Below are 18,995 nucleotides of genomic sequence, written 5' to 3'. Positions count from 1 at the left end.
AAGTAGTTTTCTCAGTGGGATTTATGGAGATTGCGGAAATAGATACTCGATGATAAAATATAGGGCTTTCCTCCATTAGGATTTTGTGGACTCATCAAGAATTACTTCCTTGGGGCTGCATGTGGTGGCTCACACCTGTAGTCCCAGTGGGAGGCCGAAGTGGGTGGATCCCTTGAGGTCAGGAGTTCGAGACCAGCACGGGCAACATGGCGAAACACCATCTCTACAAAAAATTAAAAAATTCATCAGGCGTGGTGGCACACATTTGTAGTGCCAGCTACCTGGGAGGTTGAGGTGTGAGAATCACCTGAGCCCCAGGAGTTCGAGATCACTGCACTCCAGCCTGGGCAAATTACTTTCTTGGGAAAATGTACCTTACAGTGAAAAGAAAATTTTAAAAAGTGAATTATTTCCATTAAAATAAGAATTAATGTAATAGATCAATAGCTATTTTTTCAGGTCCTCACCAATCATTTTTCCTTGAACACATTAAACAACACTTTCAAGTGCATGATGTAATAGCAGAGAATCCTAGTGAGAGACTCGCCGGGCGTGGTGGCTCACGCCTGTAATCCCGGCGCTTTGGGACGCTGAGGTGTGTGGATCACTTGAGGTCAGGAGTTCGAGACCAGCATGGCCAACATGATGAAACCCCGTCTCTATTAAAAAATGCAAAAAGATTAGTTGGGTGTAGTGGCAGGAGTCTGTAGTCCCAGCTACTGTGGAGGCTGAGGCAGGAGAATCGCTTGAACTCAGAACGCAGAAGTTGCAGTGAGCCGGGATTTTGTCACAGCACTCCAGCCTGGGCGACGGAGCCAGACTCCTTCTCAAATAATAAATAAAAATAAAATTAATGTAATGAGAAACTCAATTATTCCTACCTTTAACCATAGGCTTTAAGGGCAAGTTTTCGGGACCTGATAGGCTTTTGCATCAAAAGCAATGGACTTGCATTACAGGAATAGCCAAGAGGGAGGAATTTAGACCCAGGGAAAGGCCTTCCTGCATTCCACATGCTTATTTGGCTGACCAGGTGCAGACGGAGGGCAGTGGTTGCAGATATGGAAGGTCTGAAGGACCAAGTTCATTTTGCCTTTGTTTTTTCTTTGAGACAATACAGAAAGAATCAAGGAATGAGTGCTTCCTTCTGAATCTTAATGAGAAAAACCACAGTCTATTTCATCTTCATTTCCTCCAAGTTAAAGCCGTTTTGTAACCTACCAATATAGTAACACCATAGTAAGACCACTGATGTAGGAAAGTCCGACATGATTCAGCAAAGTAACTGTACAATTAAAGATCTGACCTCCGGTGTTGACTCTTTGTACCAACATGGGCAGTTAATGCATGGGCATTTGAGAACATTGTGAAGACAGGCTGAGCTCAGTTCACAACCTACCGCTTAGCTGTGTGATATCAGGCAAGTCAATAAACCTCTATAAGGCGTCTCTCATCTTAACAGTGGGGGCTAGGAATGCTTATTTTACAGGGCTGCTGGAAAGATTAAATGAGATAATGGCTATGAAGCACTTAGCGCAGTATCCAGTATTTAATAATAAGATCCTTACCATTAATTACAATGGTACATACGATTTATGGAATGCCATCTTTTTAGTCTTCACAGCAAGCCTGTGGGATAAGTAATAATATTATCTCCATTTTAAAGGTGATTGAGCCTCAAAAGTTAAGTGGTTTTTGTCTAACATCACTAAGATCTCAAGGAACTGAGTAGAAATTACAATCTAGTTTTGATTAACTCCAGAAGACCTGGGCTGCGAAAATGTGCTTTGATTTGAACAGGGGAAAAGATCAGTGATTTACAACTAATCTTACAATTGATCAAAAATTTTCTTTGCCATCTTCCTAAATCCTTTTAAAAAAATTTCAAGTTATGGGCCAGGTGTGGTGGCTCGTGCCTATAATCTTAGCACTTTGGGAGGCCGAGGCAGGAGGACTGCTTGAGCCCAGGACTTTGAGACCAGCCTGGGCAATATGATGAGATCCTATCTCTACAAAAACCAAAAAAAATTAGCCGGGTGTGGTGGCACGTGCTCGTGGTCCCAGCTTGCTTAGGAGGCTGAAGTAGGAGGATGACTTGAGCCCAGGAAGTTGAGGCTACCGTAGCCTCAACCGTGGTGGCCCATGTTTGCACAACTACACTCCAGCTTGGGCAACAAATCAAGACTTTGTCTCAAAACACAAAATACCTTGAATTAATGTTGTGTATTTGTCACAACTGCTGAATGAATACTGATGTTAGTATTAACTGAAGTCCACAGGTTACATTAGGGTTCATTTTGGTAGTATTCGTCCTGTGGGTTTGGACAAATGTATCATGTCGTACAGAATAGTTTCACTGAAACTGTTAGCTATTAACTATTCACTGGGATATTTAACCCCTGCTTTTTGTTCTAATTAAATATTTGAGAATTCACCTCTTCCTCACTTCCAGTGCCTGGTGCTCCTCAGAGCTCTCCTCTGGCTGCTCTAATTCCCCTATACTCTCTCCCTAGAAGACCTTAATTCTTCTCATGGCTTCAGAGTGCTGTCTGTGGCTCCCGCATCAGCCTCCCCAACCTGGAGCTCCTCCCTTCAGTCTCATATTTCCAGTTGTCCATGTGACACTTAGAATTCAATGTCTCAGACATTTCAAACCCATGATAGTCAAACATTGAATTCTAGCTGCTTCTCTCACTAATGACCTATGAACTTAAGTCTCATTCCTCCAGAGTCTCCCTTGTCATAGTTAATGTCTCCACCCACTCAATGGGCCAATTCAGAAACATGGGAGGCATTTATGAGGCCCCTGTTCTTGCCCTCAACACCCTTCCCCACGACCTTGTCAGCAGCAAGTGCCCCCACATACATGTTGATTCGTGACCTTTGTTCTTCACTCCTGCCATCATCCCATTCCAAGTCAAGAGCTCTTGTCCTAACCCATCCCAACTCAGCCCCTTTCCAATTCAAATGGATGCACCATGCATCACTAATGAAATTGTCACTCACCTACTTGAAACCCTCCAAAATTTTCCATTGCATTTAAAATGAAACCCACATTGCTTATCATGATTGCTGAGGCCCTTTTACCTGGTTCTTCCTGGTGACTTTTTCCAGTTGCGAAGACCGTTTGCCATTTCTAAATCCTATCTAAGTCTCTTCCCACACCCTCACTGTGCTTTCTCTCATGGGTTTTCTGTCAGTCCACTCCATGCCTTCCCAAACTTGATATCTCGGTGTGTGCTGTTTTGTATAAGGCCAACTCCACCTTGTCCTTCAGGTCTGAACTCACATGCTACCTCCACAGAGATGCCTTCTCAATGTGCATAATCTAGAAAGGTCCTGCTCTGTGGTTCTCCATCGAAGTACCCTGCTTCCTTGATAGGCTTCATCACAATTTGGTTCTCATTTAAAGACTTACCTACTTAATTGATTTACTTGCTGGATGCTGGTCTGTAAACTCCTGCAGGGCAGGGGCTATGTCAGGTTAGTTCAACCATGCATGTGATATAACACATGGCACATAGCATTTGCTCAATAATTATTTATGAATGTGTGGCTGAACAGCTTTGCTTTTGCTTCCTTCTCTTCCCACCGCCTCTCTAAGGCAACAAGGCATTTGGCCAACCAAGGAAAACAGCAGTGCAACCCATGGAAGAGTAAAGAGACTGAGACCCATCTGTTGTACCAGCACTTGGAGTCACACTAAGAAATCATCACACTCAGTGCTGGAGAAGCTCTGCTTGTCTTGTGGATTCTTGGCCCTGAGGCCAGACAGGGACAGAAGCTGTCCTTTAAGTTGTCTTCCTCCTGTAGGAATTCCAACTCCAGCTTATCCCTCTTCAGGGAAAAAGCAGAGAAAATGAAATAAACTAAATGGCTGACAGGATTGGCCAGGAGAAGAGGAAGTGGGATGAGGGTCTGTGGATAGTGATGGACCTCAGAACATTCTCAAGTGAAGGTTTTTCTCCCTGTCACAAATGCTGACGGACATCAGACATGGCCTTCCCATTTAGGAGAGGCTCTCCCCCTCATATCTTATCAGGAAATGCACGTGGGATGGCAGAGACCTGAAAAAAAATCACATCAAAAAAAAAAAAAAGAAATCACACACATCAAAGATAACAGGGTGGGGTGACCCCTGCCCCACCTTGTCCTTGGGGAAGGCAGATCTCACTGTTTCATTGGAGGCTGAACAATTCCTTTTTTGTAGAGCAGGATGATGTCACCAGCTTGTCTCCTGGGCTGGACCTGGGCTTCTGAAAGGACTATTTAAGAAGAAACACCACATTTATAGCCAGGGGTAGACACTATAAAAATATTGCTTTTAGACAAAAAGCGTTTTGATGATGATTTTAAAACTGTCACCAGTGTTTCATTTTCTTTAATAAATGGCTGTTTGCAACACATTCACTGACCACCCTGTGCCATTGGTGTGTTTATTCCACTGGTTGCTATTTTAAAATTGCTCTAAGCTGTTTTCCAGAGTCTTGAATTCTAATAAACAAATCTATCCGGCCTGATGGTTATTTCTCCATGAATACTCAAGGCCAAACATGTTTAAAGGCTGTGTTCAAAGGTTCCAGGGTAGCATTTAAAGGAAGCGATAGGACTGGACTTGGATATAGCACAAGCAACCTGAAATGCTTATAGGAAAGGTCGGTTTCTATATATGGGCAAAGCTGCCTTTGGCTTTCTACTTCCGTTTCTACTCTGGCTATTACTTGGAGCTGTGGCTGCCAAAAGTGTTAAAGAATTTACAGAAAGGGATGGTGACAGGTTTTAGGGAAGAGGATTAAGAGACTGCTAAATTGGAGCAGTGCCGCATATAGGCCAAGAACAAGAACTCTTGATAGTTTGGGATTAAAGTCTGAGATCTGTTGTTTATTGCTTTTGCCTCAGGGGTTGGACTTCCCCATGTCTCTGAACCTTGATGTTCCGATCGATTTTTGCAGACCGTTGAGGAAGCCAGAGCATGTGTCTACAAGAGAGCCGCATCTCATTACAGTAGGTGAACAATCAAAGGGTGTCTGAGTTTCCTGCACTACCATCATACAGGTACACAATCCATCATACTTGCGTAAGGTTCTCAGACTTGCCACTGCCCTGGCCCCAGTCTCACAGATTTGGTTCCATGTGCACCCATGGTAAACACGCTTCTACTAGAGAACTTCTAAAACATGCAGTTATTTTATATTACCCCCCACCCTTAGCCAAATATTTGGCCTTAGACATGCACATTGTCTTATTCTCTTCTGATTTTCTAGACCAGTGCTGTACAATAGAATTACTGGATGACCACATGTGGCCAGCGGCTGCCATACTTGATAGCATAGTTCTAGTGTCTAGCAAATGGACTAATGTTTAGGGGGGCATTTTGTTAATGGGTATTATATAAAATTGTTCAACCAAGAGGTTTTACAGTCAATAGATAGGTGACTTAGATTCAATTCGTCTTATCCTAGGCACTGTGCTAGATTTTAAATGTAAATCTAGTAAGGAAGATATAAATATCCTTGACTTGTAGAAGATGAGACCCAGGCTTAGTGAATTTTCTTAGACTTCTCAACTTCTAAGAGTTGGTCAGACTTGAGTCTCCCATATTGGGGCTTGGCTGGGGGTGCGGCCCACCTGGTGGTGAAGGGATATGGGGCTTCTTGGGCTTACCTAGGAGGTCATTGTGAAATTTCTGGTAAAGTCAGGGCAGCAAGATTAGAACAACAGAATCTCAAGTTAAGGAAAGACTTGCAGTCATCAAGTTCACGTTGATACTTGCATCCCTGATGCAACAACAGCTGGCAAGTCTCTGAACATTGCCCATGATGGAAAATTGACTACTCAGCAGCAAGGCTGCTAGTTTTACTGCTAGAACATTGTGTCTTACCCAGAAGGCATTCCTCCTTCTCTTCTGCCTCTTTTACTGTCTTATTATGACCAGCCTTCTCTCTTGAAAACCTGTAAGGAAAGATACAGCCCCCAATTTAATTCACGAAGTTCCCCTGACATTGCTGTCAGGGGATTTTCTCTGTTTCCACCACTTCCACCATTACTGTAAGCTCTTTGGGTTCTCGCTGCTTAGGTTACAGCTGCCTCTGACTGGTTCCCTCTGCTTCTATTCTGTGCACATGGTTGTCATCTCTCTGAGCTGGTGTCTAATGTGTGATTTCATCTTAAACCAGCTCCCTTCCCTCTTCTGGGACCCAGTGTTCTCCTGGCTCCTTCCCATCAGACATGATGCTGAGGCCACTGTACCCTTGGCCCCACACAACCAGACACCTCACTTCTATACTTCCCAAAGCAACTTGTAGTCGTGGAAAAATGCACAAATGACATCTCACAGACCTGGAGTAGAACTGTGGTGCTCTTGTTTGCCAGCTCTGTGATTTCAGCAAGCTCCCTAACCTCTCTGAGCCTCACGTTCCTCTATATTGGGAATCATAAAGACTATTTACCAGCAACGATGGGGAGATTAAACAGATGCCCTAAGAACAGTTAGGATAATGGCTGATATCCATTAGAGATATTTAATATGTGGAATTACTACTAATCATTATCATAGTTAAAATAATATCTTAGTTCTTACCAACTTGACCCTGAAGTCCATTCCTCTCCATGCATCCAGCCTGTCCCCATCTGGTTGTCCCCTCTACCTTGTCCTCCAGCACTCACTGCAGCGAACAGTCCATTTTTAAAGGAAGGCAAGCATTTGGTTGATCTGTTTTTCCTAGGTGTACTGACATATAAAATTTATTGTGAATTTTGCCTGATCCTGCTGCCAGATACTCCAAGAATACAAAAAAAGCCAGTATTCCTCTCCCTTTCACCAAGAGCAAGGGCAGCCCACAGTGGAAAAACCTTCCTAATTTCTCTCTGTGGCCCTCCCAAGTTTAGACTTGGTAGAAACAGTTTTTGGCCTTCAGGTGACAACAACAGGGTTCTTGTTCTTCCTCAGAATTCAGAGGCTTGCTGACTCTAACTGTGCTTGAAGCAAGATGACTGCAGGTTGCAGAGTGAACCATTGGGAAATTTGCCTTTTGGGGGATGAACTGATTTTCCATCCCTGATGCTGGCGGAAATTGAGTGATGGAACTAAGGTCATCTGGCGCTCTCCTTGAGCTGCTTAATAAACAGTAAAGCTATTCCTTTGTATTTAAATGACATAAAAAGGGATTGATTTTTAGTCACCTTTCCAGGAAGTGCTTCCTGAACCTGAAAACCTGCATGGAGAAATTGAAGAAATTGTTCTTAAAGGGTAAACCAAGGAAATTGTGTCCAAGATCCCTGTTTCTCACGAAGAATAGGAAAAGGAACCAGGTAATTAGATGCATTGTTGGTACAAGGCATTATGTACACCTCTTTTGGTTCTGAGGTTAATAAAAACAAAGAAGAGAAAAAGGCCAGGCACAGTGGCTCATGCCTGTAATCCCAGCACTATGGGAGGCCCCCTTGAGGCCAGGAGTTCGAGACCAGCCATGACCAACATGGCAAAACCCCATCTCTATTAAAAATAAAAAAATTAGCCAGCCGTGGTGTTGTGCATCTTTAATCCCAGCTCCTCAGGAGGCTGAGACACGAGAATTGCTTGCACCCGGGAGGTGGAGGTTGCAGTGAGCCAAGGTTGTGCCACTGTACTCCAGCCTGGGTGACACAGCAAGACTGTTTCCAAAAGAAAAGGGAAGGCAACAGATGGGAAGAAGGATGGAAGGGTGGAAAAAATTTGGTATTGCATAAGTTGGTCTTAAGGATTTCACTGGACATGCAGCTGTATTTGTTTAGTTGATGACTGGAAATGTTGGGTATGTGAATGAGGTAGAAAGAGTTGCATTGGGGAATCAAGTATTTGTTAATAGAGGATTAATATACTAATAGTGGAAACCTTGATGATGGATATGAAGCCAGGATACATGTGGAGAGATAAAGTAGGCTCAGAGACAAATCTCTGGGGATTCAGGTATTTGAGAGGTGAGTAAAGGCAGCCAGAAAAGATTTAGTGGTCAAGAAAGCTAGAGAAAAACTGCATTTCCCTCTATTGATTCAAGAAACAGTTTTTTTTGAACATAAGATGGAAGTTTTTACGGTGGATGGAGGAGATGGAACTGGCAAATATATCAAAGAAATAAAATAAAAAAAATAAACCTTGGTTTTGGGACTTAGAAAATGACTTCCAATAACTTCTCTAGTGCATTAGATGTGAAAGCCAGATTGCACTGAGGAAAATAGCAAGTCGATCTTAAAGAGTTGACTTTAAAATGATAAAGCTATGATACAGGAAAACATCTTTATGACATAGGAGTAGAGAAGACTTTGTGAAACAACCTATGAAGAGGAAAACCCATAAAAGAAAAACTGAGAAATTTCACCATATCAAAATTAAAATGCTTGACATGACAGAAGTTTTTATAAAGTTAAAACCAAAAAAAGAAAACCCATAGGAGAAAATATTAGCAATGTAGCATAAAAGGAATTATTATTCAGACTATACAAGGAACTCTTTTTTTTTTTTTTTTGAGACAGAGTCTCACTCTGTCACCCAGGCTGTAGTGCAGTGGCACGATCTTGGCTCACTGAAACCTCTGCCTCCTGGGTTCACGCCATTCTACTGCCTCAGCCTCCTGAGTAGCTGGTACTACAGGTGCCTGTCACCGCGCCTGGCTAATTTTTTGTATTTTTAGTAGAGACAGGGTTTCACTGTGTTAGCCAGGATGGTCTCAATCTCCTGACCTCGTTATCTGCCCGTCTCGGCCTCCCAAAGTGCTGGGATTACAGGCATGAGCCACCATGCCCGGCCGGGACAGGATTTTTTTTTTTTTTTTTAATGAGCAAGAATATAAATAGGCAATACACAAAAGATAGTATCAAAATGGGTTTAAAAAAAACTATGGTAAGATCTTGATAACAAGTAGGAAATGTGTGTTAAAACAGTAGCTCCATAATTTTGTCTCAATCTTTTGGTGGTGGTGATTGTGGTGAGTGTGATGATATTGAGTACTGAGGACATAAGACAACCATTTTCATCCATGTTGGGGCAAATGTAAATTAGTGTGGCTACTTTGAAGTCTAACAATAAAACCAAAAAATGTGTATGCTTATCCTCTACTATGTCTATCTAGGTGTTTCTGGCAGAGAAACATTTGCACATGCACACATACAAAAAGACATGTATAAGGGTGGTTATTGCAACATGGATTAAAATATGAAGAAGCTGGAAACAACTTACATATCCATTAGTAGAGAATGGCTCAATATCCGTTGGTATTTTCCTACTGTGGAAAACTCTGAAGCCATTACAAAGAAGTGGGAAGATGTAGATGTTTCAACATGACCTAGGTGGAGTGGCGAGCACCTATTATCCTAGCAACTTAGGAGGCTGAGGAAGGAGGGTCACTTGAAGCCAGAAATTCAAGACCAGCCTGGGCAACATAGCGAGACCCCATCTCTCAAAAAAATTTTGTGATTAGCTGAGCAATGTGGTGAGTGTCTGTAGCCCTAACTACAGACCCAGGAGGCTAAGGTTGGAGGATCACTTGAGTCTAACAGTTGGAGGCTACAGTGAGCTGTAATAGTGCCACTGTACTTCGGCCTGAATGACAGAGTGAGAGCCCATCTCTCAAAATATAAAAATAAATAGATGTTCCAGCATGCACAGACCATAAGACACACTATAGAGTAAAGATAACATCAGAGAACAAAATAGTGACTAGTATCATCCATGTAAGGCACACACAAATACTTGGTTCTTTCTATGGATGTCTCTGTTCAGGGAGGTCTGCTTGTATTTTGGGAGCAGGTGGGAAGGGTGTGTGGTGGGTGGAATTGATGCTTTGGCAATCTCCAGCCCCAGTTCCCACCACTAACCCATTCCCTACGTAATCCCATCTCTGGACTCACAATCTTGCATGTACCTCACTCTCCAAGCCAGAAATGTGCTGGCCACAGGGCCACACACATCCATGCCCACAGGCAGGCAGGCAGAAGGTGGCTCTCACCACAGGCTGTGCTGGAATGGCTGTGTGGGGTGGTGGTTAAGTTGCAGAGCCTGGAACCAGATGACCTTGGTTTGAATCCTGGCTTTTGCGCTTCTCAGCTGTGTGCTGTTGCCATGTCTCCTATCTCATAGGAAGAGAGGATAATAACTAACTACCTGCCAGGTAGAGATTAAATCCATGAATACACATGAAATTTCTTGGAACAATGCTTGCCCCATAAAAAGTGCTAACAATGTTCATTAAATAGTTGGCAGTGTTGAATGGTTTTCATCCTGGTTTGAAGTTTTTGTCAAGGGTGGGGATAACTGTCTATTTAGTGAGTTCTCCTAGAGGCTGTGCTGGAAACCCTGCCTCCTGATTCTCTCCTAATGTTATTGGGGTGGTAGGAAGCTGGCTGAAGGCTGACAGGAACCCTACTCTCTGTATTATACATAAGCTTTCCGTTGATGAGCAGTAGCTACATGTTTACAACTGTTAGTCTGCTGACAATGCAGGTAATTGCACATCATTTTAATGTATGTATATTTCATGTACCTTACTTTACTTAATCTTCTCCATTGTTTAATTCTTAATTTTGCTTCTATTGTAAATGATGAGATGAACATCGTTGTGTATCAATATTTTTTCTATAGGTAATTTCCTTAGGACACATGATACTTGAAGTGGATTGATTGAAAGGCAGCATAGTCTACTAATTAACTCAGACTGGAGGTGGATCATCTGGGATCAAATCTAGGCTCCCCATTGGCTTTTGCATCAAGTTTTCCCATCTATCAAATAGGGGCAATAGTAGGATTTAAAGTATAGGGCTATTGGGGGCTGAAACATAATGATGCTTATAAAGTACCTACTCAGAACAATGTGTAGCCTGTATTAAGCATGAGTAAGTAATAATTACTGGGCCAACGGAAGTGAATATTGCCAATTTTATGGTTGATGGGAAAGAGGAGGTCTTAGCCTGTCTCCTTCCCAAGAGGAAGGGACACTGATTGGATTAGGTCAATTTTTAGGATAGTGATTGGGCCACATGGATAAGCAGGGGGAGTCACTGGCTCTTAAAAGGGTTCTGCTGGGAACAGCCAGCTCTTCCTCTTTGGGCATTCCTTCTGATCTCTCTGTTTCTGCAACTGAATGGATGGTGATAAGGTCCTGAAATACAAGTTTAGACTTAGAAAGATGCAGAGGCTCCTAAATTTGGGGAGATACTCTGTTCCAGCCCAGCACACACTGCACAGTTCTCTGCAATGGGGTTTGGGGCACAAGCTCTGTACCAGCATAGCTGGTCTGTGTGTCCATTCACCGTTGTCCCTGTGCGTGGAGGAAGAGGGTTAGATGGGCCAAGGCAGGATTTAGGGACTTTTGTGTTCCCTGATACATTTTATTATTATTATTATTATTATTATTATTATTATTATTTATTTATTTATTTATTTTCGAGATGGAGTCTCACTCTGTCGCCCAGGCTGGAGTGCAGTGGCGTGATCTTGGCTCACTGCAACCTCCGCCTCCAAAATTCTAGCAATTCTCCTGCCTCAGCCTCCTGAGTAGCTGGGATTACAGGCATGTACCACCACACCCAGCTAATCTTTTTTTTTTTTTTTTTTTTTTTTTTTTTTTTTTAATTTTTAGTAGCGATGGGGTTTCGCCTTGTTGGCCAGGCTGGTCTCAAACTCCTGACCTCAAGTGATCTGTCCATCTCGGCTTCCCAAAATGCTGGAATTATAGGCGTGAGCCACAGTGCCTGGCCTGTGCTCCCTGATATAATCGAATAATGCCCCAAATGTCACCATCATACGTAACTGTATTTTAAAAAGGGAAATGCCAATTTTCCCACCAGGAAAAAAAAATGTAAGAGGTAGATTTCAATTTTATATTTCCTCTCAGATGTGTTGAGAGGCCCTTGCAGGCTAGGAGGAAGATGGCAGGCTTAATGGAGAGTTACTGGTATCTGGAAAACATTGCTTTTTCTCAGAGGCGAGAGCCTGCAGGGGTTCAGAATATGAGACAACTTTTCTTTCCTTTCAGGAAACCACCAGCACATCCATTTTGAATGTCTGGTAAACAGCTTAGGAGTCAGTGTTTTATTAGTGTCTCGTTTTCATCTCAGGAGTTTTTTTCAGCTTTCGCTTTTCCCTGATCAGCAGAGGGACTGTCCAATTTGCACTGGATGCTGTTTTTCGCTAAAGGGTTTCTTCAAATGGAAACCAGACAGGAAACGCTCGCAGAGCCGGGCCAGTTAGGTGTGGAGACAGCAAGTCCAGGAGACAGGCTGATGTCCCTGAAAGACCCACATTCACCATGCCTGGCTTCTTTCTATAATTTATTTCTGCCCAAGGAGACTTGGGCCACCCTCCAAAATATATACCAGATAGCTCGGATTATTGTTGAAAAACCTAGTACTTGCCTTGAGTGTCCCTTACTGAAAATAAAGAAGCAAAGACAGCCTCTGGCCTGGCTTTATTCATGGTAGTTTAGCAGGAACCAGAAAAAGAATTATTTCTTTTTTTTTGAGATGGAGTCTCGCTCTTGTTGCCCAGGCTAGAGTGCAGTGGCATGATCTCAGCTCACTGCAAACTCTGCCTCCTGGGTTCAAGCGATTCTCTTTCTCAGCCTCCCAAGTAGCTGGGATTACAGGTGCCCGCCACCACGCCCAGCTAATTTTCATGTTTTTTTAGTAGAGACGGGGTTTCACCATCTTGACCAGGCTGGTGTTGAACTCCTGACCTCGTGATCCACCTGCCTCGGTCTCCCAAAGTGCTGGGATTACAGGCGTGAGCCACCATGCCCAGCTCAGAAAAAGAATTATTTCTAACCAAAAATTAAAAGGATATTACTAAAAGGGGATTAATATATTGGACTTTTAAGCCATCATTAAAATTCTGCTATAAAAGAACATTGATTAACACAGAAAATGCCCATGGAATATTTCCAAAGGGGAAAAGCAGTTCATACAAAAGAATGCAGGGGCTGGGCGTGGTGGCTCACGCCTGTAATCACAGCCCTTTGGGAGGCCAAGGTGGGTGGCTCAGCTGAGGGCAGGAATTCTTCGAGACCAGCCTGACCAATATGGTGAAACTCCGTCTCTACTAAAAAACACAAAATAATTAGGTGGGTATGGTGGCGTGTACCTGTTACTCCCAGCTACTCTGGAGACTGAGACAGGCGAATTGCTTGAACCTGGGAGGGCAGAGGTTGCAGTGAGCTGAGATAGCGTGATTGCACTCCAGCCTGGGCCACAGAGCAAGACTCCGTCTCAAGAAAAAAAATGCAGGCGGTAGAGAGCCATGGGTGAGGGATGTGTGCAGATGAGTATCTGTATGGTAGGGATAGGTCAAAATAATAGTGGTTCCTTTGAGAGGCTGAGATGGTAGTTTTTTTTGTTTTTTTTTTTTTTGAGATGGAGTCTCGCTCTGTCACCCAGGCTGGAATACAGTGGCGCGATCTGGGCTCACTGCAAGCTCCGCCTCCCGGGTTCAGGCCATTCTCCTGCCTCAGCCTCCTGATTAGCTGGGACTGCAGGCACCTGCCACCACACCCGGCTAATTTTTTTTTGTATTTTTTTAGTAGAGACGGCGTTTCACCGTGTTAGCCAGGATGGTCTCAATCTCCTGACATCGTGATCCACCCGCCTCGGCCTCCCAAAGTGCTGGGATTACAGGCGTGAGCCACCGCGCCTGGCCTTCTCTTTGTTTTTCTAAGTCTTCTGCATAAAACATATCAATGTTTTAAATAGACGCTTTATTGAAATATAAACATAAACGTTTCCAAATTGGAAGCATATCACTTTCTGATTTTTCATAACATAAATAGGAATGCGCCTCTAGACCTAGCTATAAAGCAAGCTGGACACTGGCAGCACTCCCGACTTGTCTTTGTGCCTGTCCCAGCCACGACTCTACGAAGGGTAAACATCTTCAGTGGCTTTGGAAAGTGTCACTTGGCGATGCTCAGCTGTGTCCCAGACTTCCCTGTGTGTGTCCAGTTAAGGTGAGCCACCAGCTTTCCTTGCAAGATACCAAAGCAGGATGCTGTGAGAGGTGCCCATCTCCATGGCTGGCCCTGTGGACCCCAAGTGCCAGCATTAGAGTTTCATAGGTAGCAGTTTATAGACTGTTTAACCGGTATGTACAATTACACGGGGTCAAATCCCTGTAATAAACCCTTTAAAGTGTGTGTGTGTGTGTGTATGTGTGTGTGTGTGTGCTCGGCACACACCTGCAATTCCAGCACTTTCGGAGGTCAAGGCAGGCGGATTGCCTGAGCCAAGGAGTTGGAGACCAGCCTGGGAAACATGGCGAAAACCTGTCTCTACTAAAAACATAAAAAAAGTAGGCGTGGTGGTGTGTGCCTGTAATCCCAGCTACTCTGGAGGCTGAGGCATGAGAATCACTTGAACTGGGGAGGTGGAGGTTGCAGGGAGCTGACCGAGATCATGCCACTGTGCTCCAGTCTGGGCAACAGAGTGGGACTCTGTCTCAAAAAACAAAATGGAGTTTAAAAAATAAAGTGTGTGTGTGTGTGTGTGTGTGTGTGTGTACACACGTGTATCTCCTGATGGGCTTTGTTTCCCTGAGTCCTGTGTGACACATCATTAGAGGGTAGGTGGTGGTGACCCACCTCCAGACGGTTCCCAATGACTGCTCCTTACTTCTTGATATTCATTCATACCTACATAGTCTCCTCTTACACTGAACAGGGATGACCTGTGTAATGGATAGGATATTGTGGAAATGGGAGTATGTGACCTCCAAGATAACGTCATAAAAAGTATTGCAGGCCGGGCGCGGTGGCTCACGCCTGTAATCCCAGCACTTTGGGAGGCCGAGGCAGGTGGATCACGAGGTCAGGAGATCGAGACCATCCTGGCTAACACGGTGAAACCCCGTCTCTACTAAAAATACTAAAAATTAGCCGGGCGTGGTGGCGGGCGCCTGTAGTCCCAGCTACTCGTGAGGCTGAGGCAGGAGAATGGCGTGAACCCAGGAGGCGGAGCTTGCAGTGAGCCGAGATCGCGCCACAGCACTCCAGCCTGGGCGACAGAGTGAGACTCCGTCTCAAAAAAAAAAAAAAAAAAAAAAAAAAGTATTGGAACTTCCACTTGTCTCTATTGGATTGCTTGTCCTGGGGGAAGCCAGTGGACATTCAGCCAGAACCACCCAGCTAAACCACTCCCAAACTCCTGACCCTTAGAAGACACTAGATGTTGATCATTATTTTGAGTTGCCAAAGTTTGGAATAATTTTTTTTTTTTTTAGAGACACGGTCTCATTCTGTTTTCCAGGCTGAAGTGTAGTGGTGCGATCATAGCTCACTGCAACCTTTAACTGCTGGGCTCACACGATCCTCCTCCTGCAGCCTCCAAAGTAGCTAGGACTACAAGTGTCCACCATCACGCCTGGCTAATTTTTTTTTTTTAAGTTTTTTGTTAGAAACGTGGTCTCCCTATGTTACCCGGGCTGCTCTCGATCTCCTGGCCTCAAGCAATCCTTCCCCCTCAGCCTCCCAAAGCACTGGGATTACAGGTATGAGACGCTGCACTTGGCCTAGGGGTAATGGTTACACAGCATTAGATCCCAAAATTGTGAACAAATGATTGTATTTTTGGCTCTGAGTTTTAGGCTGGTTTGTTATCTAACAATAGATATAAAACTCATTTCTAAAATCCTGACAGTCATGCTACAAATCTGAATCGGTTAGTTGTATGTACTGCTGTAAAGAAAATCCAGGCCAGGGCGGTGGCTCATGCCTGTAATCCCAGCACTTTGACAAGCTGAGGTGGGTGGATCACTGGAGGTCAGGAGTTTGAGACCAGCCTAACCAACATGGTAAAACCCTATCTCTACTAAAAACACAAAAATTGGCCGAGCATGGTGGCAGGTACCTGTAATCCAAGCCACTCAGGAGGCTGAGGCACAAGAATTGCTTAAACCCAGGAGGCAGACGTTGCAGTGAGTCAAGATTGCACCACTGCACTCCAGCCTGGGCAACAGAGAGAGACTCCATCTCAAAAAAAAAAAAGAAAGAAAAAGAAAAGAAATCCAGTTAACACCATGTTGAACAAATGGGGGTATATTTTTCTCATATAAGAAGATATTTAGAGAGAGAGGGTAGTTCATTCTAGTGTGGGCCCAGTGGCTTTACATTTGGGTACTGAATTAGTATCTTTGCAATTTCTATTGCTTCCCCCTCAGTCACAAGATGGCTGCAGCACCTCCAAGTGTCACATCTTCACAGCATCACTTTGAAAGGAGGGAGCAGGGGGTATTAATGGGAAGGAAAGATGGTGCTCACATACCTCCCTCTTATTAGAGAGGGAACTTGCTCTCAGGTGCCCCCTAGCGGATTTCCCCTTAATGTTTCATTGGTCAAAACTGGGCCACAGGGTCATTCCTAGACTGGGGCCAGCAGAACATTTTCTGAGCGCAAAAAAGTACCAGATACTTGAACAAAACAGATGTTCTGGGCCCGGCACCCATGGCTCATGCCTGTAATCCCAGCATTTTGGGAAACCGAGGCAGGCAGATCACCTGAAGTCAGGAGTTCAAGACCAGCCTGGCCAACATGACAAAACACCGTCTCTACTGAAAACACAAAAAATTAGCCAGGCATGGGGGTGGGCGCCTGTAATCCCAGCTACTGGGGAGGCTGAGGCAAGAGAACTGCTTGAACCCCGGAAGTGGAGGTGGCAGTGAGCCAGGATCACACTGCTATACTCCAGCCTGGGCTACAAGAGTGAAACTCCATCTCAAACAAACAAACAAACAAACAAAAATACCAAGTTTTCTGTTAACAAGAGAATCAGCAGGGGCAGCTTTTAGATAGGTAGTCAGTAAGGTTTGCCGTAGAGTCTTTACCAGACAAAATCCATTAGATTTCAACCTTTTCAGGAAGGACTCTGCTGACCGTCAGAACTTTCTTATAAACTTTAGGGGGACATGGAGTACTGGATACTTTCTCTTTGAAACACTAAGCACTGTACTTTGTGTAATTTGTAATTCAACAGTGCCTGTATTTTTTACTAGACCACACCTTTCAGAAATGGTATCTGATATCAGAGTGGGTGTGATTCATGGCTGAGGATATGGCATCTGGCACACATGACTCCAAGTTCATTCTCCTCCTCTACTCTCCCTCTCTTGCTGTTTTTTGTTACTTCTAGTCAATAGGAACCATCGTGAGAAAGTCAAATTCTGGTTTTCCACTAATTTTTTTTTGAAACGGTCTTGCTCTAATCCAGGTTGGAGTGCAGTGGCGTAATCATAACTCCCTGTAGCCTCAACCTCTGGCCTCAAGCAATCCTCCCACCTCAGCCTCTTGAGTAGCTGGGACTACAGGGATGTGACACCATGCCTGGCTAATCTAAAAAAAAAATATTTTTTTATAGACGTGAGGTCTCACTTTTTTGCCCAGGCTCATCTCAAACTCCTGGCTTCAAATGACCCTTCTGTCTTGGCCTCCAAAAGTGCTGAGGTTACAGGTGTGAGCCGCTGAGCTCGGTGTATTTATAAATGCATCCTACAGATGTTGAATGGACTTGTTGAGCACAACTGTCTAATAAAGCAAGGTATTGGCTGTTTAGCAAATGAAGTGTTCCACTCTGAATGGAAGTCCAAAGATGAGAATTGGGTTTCTCCTTTACTTTATAGACCTGACAGTGCTTGGTTAAATATTAATCAGACACTCCTGGAGATGGGGCCTGAGTATGGTGATATAACTGTGGCTCACAGTCACAATTTAGGACTCATACTGCTTCCTGCTTCCTCTGGAATAATGCCATTTCCCTCAAGGCTTGTCAAGTTGAGAGTAGGTAGGTAGAGGTGACAGGAAGATATTCGATCAGACCTGGTTTGCTGGGCGATGAGTAGAGAGGACCCTGATTAGTTTTGACTAGACTGCAGCAGCCCCTCCATCCACCCTCTTTCAGATTTGTTTATCTGTTAAATATCGGTTGGCCCCACTATGTGCCAGAAAGTGTCCTAGGTGCAAGGATACAAGAGTAAACCTGACTGACAAATATCCCTGCCCTCATAGAGCTTATATTCTAATGTTTACTGACATCTACTCTCTTGAGAGCTATTCCATGAATTTTTAATTAATGTCCACTAGTATCTGAGATAAAATTTATTTTCCCCTAAGGAAGATCATACAGCTTTTTTCTGCCCAGCATTTTTTTTTCCACCTAGATACAAAACCTGAGTTGTGAGAAATGCATTCTTAGTGGTTTGGGTGGAGATGAACAGCTCCTGTTCCAGTGTTCTACAGGCAGACAAGTGAACCACATATGAACACCCAGAAAAGCTTACTTATCTCTGGGCTGGAGGCTTCTCTGGGGCTTAAGCATCAGAACTATCAATAGGACTTTATTTCCTCCCTGCTGAGCTTGCTGAAGAGACAGTCACTGGTGCTGAAGGTTCACATCCTATCTCACCCCCACAGAGAGGGTGAAACAGTGTTACATCTTTCGACCTCCTGAGTTCATTGGTGCTAAAATCAAATAAATACCTTACAGAATGGACCTACCTACTTACTGTTTTACCTCTGCCGTTTCCCTCCCTTTCTACTTTCCCGCTCTCATCTCTCTCGTTTTCAGTATTTATTGAATTTTTTTTAGTTTCCTATTTGTGTAACAAATGACCACAAACTCTGAGGCTTGTTTATGATATGATCATATTTATGATGAGTTTCTACAGGTCAAGAGTCTGGGCTTAGCTTATCCCCTGCTCAGTTTCGCTCAGTCGTCCAGGATGGAGTGCAATGGCGTGATCTCAGCTCACTGGAACCTCTGCCTCCCAGGGTCAAGTGATTCTCATGCCGCAGCCTCCCGAGTAGCTGAGATTACAGACATGCACCACCACGCCTGGCTAATTTTTGCATTTTTAGTAGAGGGGTGACACCATGTTGGCCAGGCTGGCCTCGAACTCCTGGCCTCAAGCAGTCCTCCCCTGCTTTGGGCTCCCAAAGGGCTGGGATTACAGGAGTGACCCACTGCGCCTGGCTGAGAAAAGGATATTT

Source organism: Gorilla gorilla, chromosome 18 (genome assembly GCF_029281585.2).
Source record: "Gorilla gorilla gorilla isolate KB3781 chromosome 18, NHGRI_mGorGor1-v2.1_pri, whole genome shotgun sequence".
NCBI lineage: Eukaryota > Metazoa > Chordata > Mammalia > Primates > Hominidae > Gorilla > Gorilla gorilla.
Note: the sequence above shows the minus strand (reverse complement) of the source record.